Source organism: Euleptes europaea, chromosome 15 (assembly GCF_029931775.1).
Source record: "Euleptes europaea isolate rEulEur1 chromosome 15, rEulEur1.hap1, whole genome shotgun sequence".
Taxonomy (NCBI): Eukaryota; Metazoa; Chordata; class Lepidosauria; order Squamata; family Sphaerodactylidae; genus Euleptes; species Euleptes europaea.
In genome coordinates, this window is record NC_079326.1 from 19,951,417 (window position 1) to 19,961,272 (window position 9,856).

A 9,856-nucleotide genomic window follows, 5' to 3' on the forward strand; every position below is an offset into this window, starting at 1 on the left:
GTCTGATATTTTGGCGGCAAGGGAGCCGATTTGGTACCCAGTATGGAACCTGCCGATAATGAGGAGCCTGATTAGAACAGGAACAATCTCCGCAGAATTCACATCCTGCCTTTATCTGATCTACCACTGCTCGTAATAGTCTGGCTAAATATTCTGTATATCTGCATTTTTCATACAGCCTGGGATCTGCTGACCTGTGCTATCTAGGCACGTTGTTACTGCCACAAAAGGAGGTGTTCCCCCCCCCCCGATCTTGTCATTATCTCATCCTGTTTTTACTGTTCTTTCCTTTCTCCTCTTCCTCTCCTCCCTTCCTAACTTGCCTGATGTAGAAATATTATTATACTGAATGTTTTGTTAATCAATCTGTGCTCAACCTGCCAGGCTGAAAGATAATACGCTGTGTAAACCATGGATGAATGGCTTCCTGCCTATCTCCTCTGCTCTTCTAATTGCATATGACAACACTCCGAGGGGCTCCCGCGAATCTCTGGCACCGACAGAGCAGAGGAGACATTGGTTTCCTGTTGCTGCTCTCTGTTCATTAGCATTGATGCTGTGGTGTGACCGTCCCAAGGGATGAGAGAAGAAGTTCTTTTCCCGTTTTGTGTCTCCTAGCGCTGGAGAGTTGATCTAAAAATAAGCCTCTGACAAAGAGTGGAGCAACTAGTCATCCAGAAACCCCCCCCCCCGACAATGAACACACCACTTTTTCATGAGTCATTTAATGCCACTGTGGGCACCTCTCTATTCTTGTTTCATGTACAGCCTTCTGAGCTGGGCCTTCAGAGTGGAAGTCCTTTGGGGTTTGAAATTATTGGGGCAGTTAGCACGGGAGGAATGAGGGGATAAAAGACTGGGGCATAGCTGTGGTTGCAATATGTGAATCATTGATGCTGGAAGGCTTTAAGAGGGGAATGAACATGTTCATTGAGGAGAGGAGTATTCATGGCTATTAGTTAAAATGAATACTAGTCATGATGCATACCTATTCTCTCCAGGATCAGAGGAGCATGCCTATTATATTAGGTGCTGTGGAACACAGGCAGGATGGTGCTGCTGCAGTTGTCTTGTTTGTGGACTTCCTAGAGCCTGGCCACTGTGTGAACAGACTGCTGGACTTGATGAGCCTTGGTTGGATCCAGCATGGCTTTTCTTAAGTTCTTATGTTCTCATCACGTACCCGTGTGCTTTTTTAGGCTGTGTCCTAACCATCTTTATCTGGATGGACTCACCACTAAAATCAAAAGATTTCCAGCTCCAAACAAATGTGTTTGGCATTGGGTCACTACGTTCCCAGACCAATTGACTTTTACTGGAACCCTTTCTAAATTATTTTATAAGGGTGTTATTTTAAGGGGGAGAGTCATTTGGGATTTTGTTGTATTTTATATTTGTTAAGTGATTGCATTTGTAAGTTATCTTGGCCTCCAGAAAAAGAGGAGTAAAGTCTAAGGCTGGAAACAAACAAGAGACATGGTCCAGACAAATTAATTGAATTATTACTGATTACAATAGGAGAATCAGGGCTGAGGTGAAATGGGGGGGGGGGCTTTCTGCAAAAAAATATTTCTTCTCCTGAGAAAAGGATGCCCTATTACAGTTAGATTTCTGGAGTCCTCCTAGTAGCATCAAAAGTATTAACTTTACCAGTATTGATATGCAGAGTACAGGCCATGCCCTCTAGGAAGTGAAGAGGCAGGTCATGCTCTGTGCATGGATGGCTCTGTTGTGAGAATTTCCTTTCCTCAAGTGATCCATTCACTCCCCTCCTCATGACAGAAGGTGGACTGCACTCTTGAAGAGAAGCAATCCCCTGCAATATGGTGTGCAAAATTCCCTTCCCTCATCTTGGCCGCAGAGGAAGAAGACTTGATGAGGCTCTGCCTACTGTTGCATTTTGCTTCCCTTAAAGGAAGTGAACTCCAGTGATATGGAAAGGGGATCCAGCCCCTCTTGACATGTGAGAAAGGAATAGGTGGGGCTCATCATAGTCTATAGTGTGCTTCTCTTAAAAGGGGCTGCTTTCTTTACAAGAGCAAAGTCATCACAATGTACACATACTGCTTTAAGTAAGGCAGTCCACAGCCATATAAAATACTTCCAGGCATTGCTTTCTTCCCTTGGCAAGAGCATTTCACCATGAAAGGTGATCCTGTCCGCTCAGGGAGCACAGCTCTTGCAAAGAAACACAAAATTTGAGCTGGGAGAACATTCTGCTCAAAATCAAGCGCAATCTCTCTCACTAAACCAATTGTGACTTCAAAATGCCAAACTTTGATTGGATTATTCCATATAGTTTAGAAGCAACTTGAATTACGGTATGATAAGAATTTGTTTTCCATGGGGATACAAAAAAAATTACCCACCCACCCCCAGTTTTCCCTAATGATTGTGAAGTGCTACAAAACTGGTCCGAACCTGGGAATACACACAATTGGATGAAAGTTAACGTTACAGGCAATAATGCCCCTATTATGCCACCTTCACCAAACAGGAGTGGCACAGGAATTATATGTCTCCACTTGCCATTCTCAAATTTATCATTAGTTTTACCAGAGATTATAGATAAGTGTTGACTCCACTTTTTAATGATATAATACCTGCACCGAACACACTGCCAAATAACTTCTACGATCTGATCTCCCTGTCCTTATGACGTTCTTTCATGTTGGCCCAACTGAATACTTTACCGACAGCGGTCACACATGGCAGATACCAAAAAATGCCCTACGGGAATAGAGTATGCAGCTGTAATGGAAAGTCGCCTGAAGCCACGGAAGATGTGTTATTGTTCTGTGAGAAACATAGAGCCAAACGAGAGAAGTTAATTACCCCATGGATAAAAAATAGTGAGGACAGTGAAAGTAGATGGATAGTCCATCGACTATTAAAGGATCACAATCTGCAGCTTTCTGAAGCGGTTGCTAAATTTCTTAGTATTACTTTGGAGGAAGAGTGAGTGTAGTTAACGAATGAAGGATTCAGGTTATATAATGGTCTCCCTGGTCTCTATAAGGATTATGAAAGCTGGTTCTTGTAGGTTATCCGGGCTGTGTAACCGTGGTCTTGGTATTTTCTTTCCTGACGTTTCGCCAGCAGCTGTGGCAGGCATCTTCAGAGGAGTAACACTGAAGAACAGTGTCTCTCAGTGTCAAGTGTGTAGGAAGAGTAATATATAGTCAGAAAGGGGTTGGGTTTGAGCTGAGTCATTGTCCTGCAAAAAGTATCAAAGGTAATGTGCTAATCATTATCCTGTAAGTATCAAGATAATGTGCTAATGAGGATGTGGTATGTTAATATGGAACCATTGTATCCTGAACCATTGTGTGAATTCCAAAGCTAATCTGCATGGCTATTGTTGACTGTAGTCTTTGTTAGTCTGGAGGTTTTCAGGACAGGAAGCCAAGCCTTATTCATTCTTAAACTCTCTTCTTTTCTGTTAAAGTTGTGCTGATGTTTATGAATTTCAATGGCCTCTCTGTGCAATCTGACAAAATAGTTGGTAGAATTGTCCAGTCTTTCAGTGTCTTGGAATAAGACCCTGTGTCCTGTTTGGGTCAGTCCATGTTCAGCCACTGCTGATTTCTCAGGTTGGCCAAGTCTGCAGTATCTTTCATGTTCTTTTATCCTTGTTTGTATGCTGCGTTTTGTTATGCCGATGTAAACTTGTCCACAGCTGCAAGGTATACGATATACTCCTGCAGAGGTGAGGGGGTCTCTTTTGTCTTTTGCTGATCATAGCATTTGTTGTATTTTCTTGGTGGGTTTAAACACTGTTTGTAGGTTATGTTTTTTCAAAAGTTTCTCCAGGAGTATATCGTATACCTTGCAGCTGTGGACAAGTTTACATCGACACAACAAAACGCAGCATACAAACGTCAGGAAAGAAAATACCAAGACCACGGTTACACAGCCCGGATAACCTACAAGAACCAATGAACTCTGACCCTGAAAGCCTTCAACAATATTATGAAAGCTGTTTGTAGTTACTATTTGTATATGTCTGGCCAAAGAATGGCCATTTTAAAATTGCTCTGCATTTTGCACTGGATGTCTCATTTTTGTATTCGATGTTTTTGCTATCATGCCAATAAATAAGGTTATGGGTGGATGGATAAGTGTTGAACATCCATGAAAAGCATTTTCTTTAAACTTGATCACGTGCTTATCTGGGCTTGATGTTGCCTTTGCTATGTATTATTCTCTTGGGTTTTTAACAAAATATTAATCCTCCAGAAACACTACAGAATAAACAACCAGCAGGAAATAATTAAAACAAATATTCCAGGAACCAGCCACACACCTGAGAAGTGCTTGTTTCAGCTTTTCTATGCTGTCTGCATATAATTCTTTGCATCCAGGAAAAAAAAGGGACCTGGGAATATTTTCCTCCCAGATCTTAAAAGTAACAAAACTTGAGCTGCTATTTGTAATGAGCCACTCACAAGACTTCAAAAAATTAGGAAGGACTTCCTTCAGTATTATGATTTTCAAAGGGGAGGAAAAGCCATAATCACAAGTAAGTGTTTGTTAAATATATAGGACCAAATGTAGGCTTCCATTCTCTTGTGTGACTCAGGTGCCAGTTGTCTTGACACTCTTTAAAATGACTGAAGATACAGCAGCAAGCCTGCCTTTCCCATAGGACATGGGGGGAGGGAACGGGGAGCATTCCTTGTATGTCTGGTTGAGGATAGGACCTGCTTAAGCAAGTGGCTTGGTGCCCAGGTTTCTTGGAACTTGCAGTTGAACAGCAGGGTTGCCAAAACGATGCACAATAACAAGCTCCAATCTACATAACACCTGGCCTATACAAACCGGGTCATTATGAATTTGATCCAAGCTGTCATTCACATTGCTTTGTTATTCCCATATTGGTTTTGCGCTATTCATCCATAAAAGAGAATTGTCTCTCAGCATTTACAATCCTCACTTCCAGGTGCTGCCCTCTTTTACTTGAGTGCCACATCGGACAGTTTGCAAGATCCATTTAAACTACAGGAGTAGGAATGAAAGGAAGAAACATCTGAATTCTAGTTGAGGCAGGAGAATAACCGGAGGTGGGGGAATCTTGGGGTTTCGTACTCCTACTTCCTGCACCCGGTTAGGTATTCCTTTTTCTTTATCCAATGCACTGCTATGCAATTCTGATCTCCCAAATGCCTTGGAGGGATTTATGAAGGAACAAGCATTTTTTAAAATGCCACAACAATATATCATACAAGAGAAAGGCTGTTCATGGCCTGCCGAGGCTCTTCCCTTTAGCCAGCTACTTGCCACTACCATGTGGCTGGTAACTTATAGTTCGTTTAGCATGAGAAAGTCTGCCACAAAGAGTGCATAAAATTTTCTTGCATTATCTTTGTGAGCCCTGACAAAGAGATTGTTAGAAAACGGAATACGGAACCAATGAGACCACACCTAAGCAGGTCTATTCAAAATCTTACTCAGGTCTATTCAATGGGGCTTTTCCCCAGAAAAATGTTTTTGGGATTGCACTGTGAATTGTTGACTCTGGGAGATATTTCTCCTTTCCCCCCTGCTTTCATTAGTGATTTTCCTGCTTTTTTCATAGTAACCGGTCAACAGACAACCAAGTACTTACTGGGCTTCTCTACTTAAGTTCGGACACAGCCCATGTCCTTCATACTACATATGTATGGTGTGTAAAATTGAAATATGTTTGTTTAAATTTGTGCTGCAATTATTTCAATATTCCCAATTGTTTAGTTAGAATCTGGGTATGTTCTTGTCCATTCGTACCTCATACTGCATCATAGGCTTTGTAGTGTTAAAAGTACCAAGTCAAACTGCCATTCTCATGCATTTCTCTTACATGAACATCATTTGGCACAAAAGGGCTAAAATAACACAGTAATGTAGATGCTGCAACACTACATGTTGCCTTTTATATGAACATGACTTGTAAGTGGAGTTAGTGGAATTGTTAAAGGAATGGCATATTTCACAGCTGTGACTTTGCACTGAGTGAGCCTGTTAAAGAGAAATTGATATCTCCAGCTATTCATTTGATTGGTGGCTTCATACAAGAAAGAAAGGAAGGAGCACACTTTGTATCTGATGAAAGGAATAACATTTATTTAACCAAAGAAGATCATTTGAAACATCCTTCTAGCAGCCATAATTCGTTAGGTTTCTGTTTCTTAATTTGTGGCTGACTTTTCAATGATCTCATTGGTCATTTATGCTTGGGTGCTTTTCTTTGCATTCTCCACTAGACTGCTTCAGGGATTCGTTGGAGTTATTAATGGTTTTTCCTACCTTCAGAAGTCACTTCGTGGCTGCTGTGTGCTCGTCCCGAATTTTCAGGAACCTGTTTTAGCATGAATTTAAAGTTTGCCTTAATTGCAAAGTGAAGCTAATAGAGGCAATTTCTGTGCATCGTCTTAATTTTGGATTTCTCACTTGTCCCTTCCTCATCCAACCCCTCCCTTAGAAGCCATTTCGATGAGTATCAGTAGCGTGTTTTAAGATCTTGGCAGATGGAGCTGGCTGTTTCTCTCCCCCCCCCCCACACACACACACCGCAGACACGTCCTCTCTGGTCAGTTTCAGCAACAGGAGTTCTTTTTAGTTTGCCAGTGCAAGACCCCTGCTTCGAGATAGCCAGAAACAAATTGGTGGCAGGGGGTTCCTTCGCTGCTTTGGGCACTAGGTTCAAATCAAATGAAAGAATCCCGTTGCAGGATTTTTATTTTCCAGTGGGATTTTAGCAAAAAAAGAGTAGCCAAGGGAAAGACTCAATGCTCCGTCCCCCCCACCCGCATTCGGGGAGTTCGGTGTTAAATTGCCCAAATGGAGGAGTTGAGGGAGCACCACATCTTTCCCTTGGCTACTCTTCATTTATATTTACTATTTTAGCATTTTATTGTTCAAATCCCCAAAAAAGGTGGGGGTGCTTTCAAACATCTGCAATCCTGTGCGTGCTTACTTGGGAGTAAGCACCACGGGATTTAGTGGGACTTCCTTCTGAGTAAACGTACCTGGGAGTAAACGATCCACCCCTCCTCTTGGTCAGTTTCACAGAGGGAGTTTTCAGACATTGAGGACACTCAGTTCAGTTAAAATGAAAGAATCCCACTGCGGGGCTGGCGGGGGCTGGTGACATGTTTCAAAACAATAAACTACAGCCAATTACAAAGCAGCATTTTCAAGGAGAGGGACCCAGAAGCTTTATATTTTCACTGGGGATGCATAATTGATCACAAGGTACTCCTGGAATTTCTTTGGGGCAAAAAGCCTCCATGCATAGAGTTTTGAGAATTCAGATCAGAAAATTGTGCATCTGCAGAGCGGCAAACCCAACACAAACTTCCCAAGCATAACAGGCCATTCAGTTTTTCTTGTGTAACATTCTCTTTCATGTTTTCTTGTGAGTAGCCAATGGATTGTCTTGTTCACAATGTACATATTTCTATGTAACTATATATGTTTTTCAAAATAAATTTTCCATGTGTTTTTCATTTAGTGCAGTTTTTTCCCCATTTGTGCACTTCTTTCTATTCAAAATTATAACAAAAATTGCATCCATGTAATAACATTCATGATAGCATTATGGATGGAAATCCATTGAAGGAAAATATAAGCAACTGTATTTTTGCACTACTGCAGAAAACTGTAAGTTGCTCACTCCATGTTAATAAGATTTTTCTAGACTATATCATTTCCAAAATAGCATAACTCTTCACTCCTTTACTAGTGAGCTAACCACAGCTAACAATAGGAAGCTGTTTCACCATGTAGTAGAAGGAATGTGGGCCAGTGTGGTTGCCTTTGTGCAAGGGTGGGGTTGGGAGGGAACAACTATTTCCACATTGATAGTGATTTCCATGTGAGTGCTGAAGAGAATCAAACCCAGATCAAGAACAGCACACAACCTCAAAAACAAAGGAGCAGGAAACAAGGGGGAAAGTAGCCGGCATGGTGTTGTGGTTAAGAGCGGTGGACTGTAATCTGAAGAACTGGGTTTGATTCCCCACTCCTACACATGAAGTCAACTGGGTGACCTTGGGCTAGTCACAGTTCTCCCCAAACTCTCTTAGCCTCACCTACCTCACAAGGTGTCTGTTGTGAGGAGAGGAAGGGAAGGAGATTGTAAACTGGTTTGATTCTCCTTTAAAAAGGTAGAGAAAGTCAACATATAAAAATCAACTCTTCTTCTAGTTTCAGTGCTGTGTTATTCAAATAATTTAAGTAGGCAGAAACTTGTGATGTACTATGTTGGGTCTATCACTTCTAAACACTGGTAAAGCGTAAAGTCCCACTCAGTTTGGTTTACTTCTGCAGAAGTGACTGAATTTCAGTCCAAGTAGAGAAGCCAAGGTGTGCAAACACCTAGTTTCTTTAAATGAAACAAAGTCCTCAGGGCCAGATGAATTGCATCTAACGGTACTCAAAGAACTTGCAGATGTAATATCTGAGCCTCTGTCCATTATTTTTGAGAAGTCTTGGAGAACAGGTGAGGTTTCAGAAGATTGGAGGTGGGCAAATGTGGTCCCCATCTTCAAGAAGGGGGAAAAGGAGGATCCGGGTAACTACCGACCCATCAGCTTGACTTCTAAACCGGGAAAAGTTTTTGAACAAATAATCAAACAGTCAGTCCTTGAGCATTTAGAAAGGATGGATCTGATTACTAAGAGCCAGCATGGGTTGCTCAAGAACAAGTCATGTCAGACTAATCTTATCTCGTTTTTTTTTTTTTGAGAAAGTTACTAACTTGCTGATTGAAAGATTAATTTTCGGGGCTTTCGAATTGTTGCCAGCAGAATTCTTGTCAATAATCACCCTTTGATGGTCCGATCCTAACCATGCTAACTCAGAAATAATGTTGCATTGGATTCAATGGGACCTGTTTCCAAGCAAATGTGCTTTAGGATTGTGACCTGGCTTTCTTTCAGATGGAGCGCTACTCCATGTGCCTGCTTCTGTTTACGTTGCTAGACCATCTTGTCTTCTGTTACTTAATATTGGTGTGCAGCCAACATTTCAGCCATTGGTTCCACCAGAAAACGGAAACAATAATACAATGTGAAGTTTTAGAGGGTGGAGAACTATTAGTCTAGAGTCGTCTGTAGTGAAATGACAGCCCTGAAGGATTTCTGCTGCTACAGTTTTGCAGAAGACTGTGTGCTAATCCCTTCTGAATGCGGCATTATCAGCAACCACATAGGTGCTAAGCGTTGTGTTCCAAGACTGTGTGCTTTCTCCCTTCAATAAAAGAAAAATAGATGTCTCGGTCCCACAGAAGGGAGGCTTGAGAATAATCTTTTCCCCCCTTATCTTGTTTTGGAGATGCTTGGCAGGGAGAGGCAGATAAACTGGGTTGAAAACGTTGTCCCCTAAATGCACACAGAGAACCCCTCTTGAGAAGTCCTGCTGTAGCTTCTGGCGCAAGATGTGAATAAATGTTGGATTCCTTCCCCTTCCTGCAAGACAAGACTGTTCTCTTTCATGATGTACAATCCCACCAGCATTGTTCATAAGTGTTTGCTGTTTTGCCAACAAACAACAAGGTAACTGAAATATGGCTAGCTGCACAATTCATGCTAACACGCCGTGTTGTCACTGAGGTCTGGTGGAGATCGAGGGCTACTAGATATAGGAGCCTCTGATTGAAACCAGTGATCAGTTGGTAGACTTCTGCAAATCTCAAGTCTCTCTTAGCCTCTCAGGGGTCATTGTGGATAAATGGATGGATGGAAGAAGTGCTGTGTAAGATGCTTTCCTCTCTAAAAGTATTAACGAATGGATTCATTTTGAACAGGCCTTTTGATAATCTGAGGAATTTGTTGCAAATGTCTGAGCCATAATCCCTAGCAAAGGGAAGAATTAA